Source organism: Aplysia californica, unplaced genomic scaffold, assembly GCF_000002075.1.
Source record: "Aplysia californica isolate F4 #8 unplaced genomic scaffold, AplCal3.0 scaffold00043, whole genome shotgun sequence".
Taxonomy (NCBI): Eukaryota; Metazoa; Mollusca; class Gastropoda; order Aplysiida; family Aplysiidae; genus Aplysia; species Aplysia californica.
In genome coordinates this window covers 220,157-221,943 of record NW_004797313.1, presented here as the reverse complement: position 1 = coordinate 221,943, position 1,787 = coordinate 220,157, and the positions used below count along the sequence as shown (strand labels likewise).

Below are 1,787 nucleotides of genomic sequence, written 5' to 3'. Positions count from 1 at the left end.
CACACACACACAATATAACAACTAAACAGTAGTAATCACACTCGTTCCAACCCCTTTCCTCTCCTTCTAACTTCCTTCCGATTTAACCAACATACAATCCTTCATTAAATAGAGAGAACATAATGTAAACTCTTGTTTGTTTGAGCATTTCTAATGCATTTCAATTTGTTTTGTTTTTATTATTGTTTGTTTTCGTTTTGCGTTTTTTGCTTTTTGTTTGTTATTCTGGTTTGCTTGTTACTGTTGCTGGGTTTTTTTCTCTCTTTTTATTGGGGGATTTTTTTTTTGGGGGGGGGGGGGGGGGGGGGTATAAACAATCCACTAACACATGGACAGAAGGAGCGATGTTAGGCTACCGGACTCGTAATTGTGAGATTGCGGGTTCGGGGGTTCGAGCCTCAGCAAGGTCCAACGTTGTGTCCTTGGGAAAGGCACGTTAAACTAGGAGGCCCCGCTTCTTAAAAAAACCTAATAGTGTAGATAGGGCCGTTAAACCCACACCGTACCATTTCCAGAGGGAGCGAAATCCCCACCGATGAACCGCCTCCCAAACGTAACCACGGAAGCTTGGGTGTGGGGTGGCATCCCTTCCTCACTTTTATTCCGTCTTCAGTTTAGCTATCTTGTACGTGCTGCCGCGGCTGTGGTGTAGAGATATCTTGCTTAGGCTCCTCGCTTATCTCACAAAGTATGTCTTTTTCTTGATCGTATCACACTTGAAGTCCCGTATCCGTCACACACATGCATTATATATAAGCCGTTCTGCTCAGTTCATATGTCGGCCCATTTAACTTATCTTATAGTGTCAGTAGGGTGGGCCACGTTTACAAAAGATGTGAGTTCGATGATTTCTCTTTGGGGAGATTGCTCATTTTTGTCAAGCGTTTTCTCTCTGTTGGGGGTACGGTTGGGGGTACTGTTGGGGGTACTGTTGCATCCCACATAGGCCGGGTTAACCCTGCCAGGTAGAGTCAAAGCAGCCTGCCCGCCGCCTAAATATGATTAACTGGTGTGGAGTAATTTTTACGCGTGTTTTTGTCCTTGAGTTTCCGGTCAAGCCAAAAAGAATAGACCCCAGAAATCCCACAATGCTAGCTCACATGCGAAATGACCGAAACTGCTTGAGTTTTCACCCCCCCCCCCCTGCCTAATTGGGTCTGGTGTTTTGCTTTGTTTTGTTCTGTTATCTTTTTTAGTTTTTTTAGGGCGGAAGCAGGTGCAAATAAAAAGGGAGGGAGGGGGGGGAGATTTGGTTGTTATTTACTTTTTCAAAGCAGCTCTGTCCGTACGTTTCATAGGGTAGTTGGAGGGTGCTTCTATAAGATCCTAGCTACTTCTTTTCAAGTTCAATTTCCCTGATGTTTATGTTTGTCTAACAAACTAGTCTCGTGCACAGAATGGCGAAATGTTATCATATCGCTGTGGTTCTCTTTACTCGAACTGAAACGATAAGTTCCTTTGGCTGCCATGTAATGAACAAATACCTTAGTACGGTACATAACCTTGTCACTGCACTTTGTCAGTCCGTTTTGTTGTTGTTTTGGGGGGGTTTTGGGGTTGTTTTTGAAGCATTGTATGTTGTTGTCAGCGGCAAAGTGCATTCCTGGTAACAAGTTATTTTGTTTTTGTTTTGCTTTAAAACTTCAGTATTCTCGGGTTTTTTTTGCATCTTGACGGATCAGTTTTTATTTCTGTTGACATGCTTGCTGCTGAGTCTGAATTTAATTGAGCGTATGTGCGAGGGTGTGTGTGCACGTGCGTTCCGCGTGTGTGTGTGTGTGTGTGTG

At 43.8% G+C, this 1,787-nt stretch overlaps 1 protein-coding gene across 2 annotated transcripts in view; it reads left to right on the top strand.

Annotated features, from left to right (window-relative positions):
• LOC101863324 overlaps window positions 1-1,787 on the top strand; it is a 12,227-nt gene that overhangs the window by 1,714 nt on the left and 8,726 nt on the right. The gene's annotated exons all lie outside the window — the stretch shown is intronic.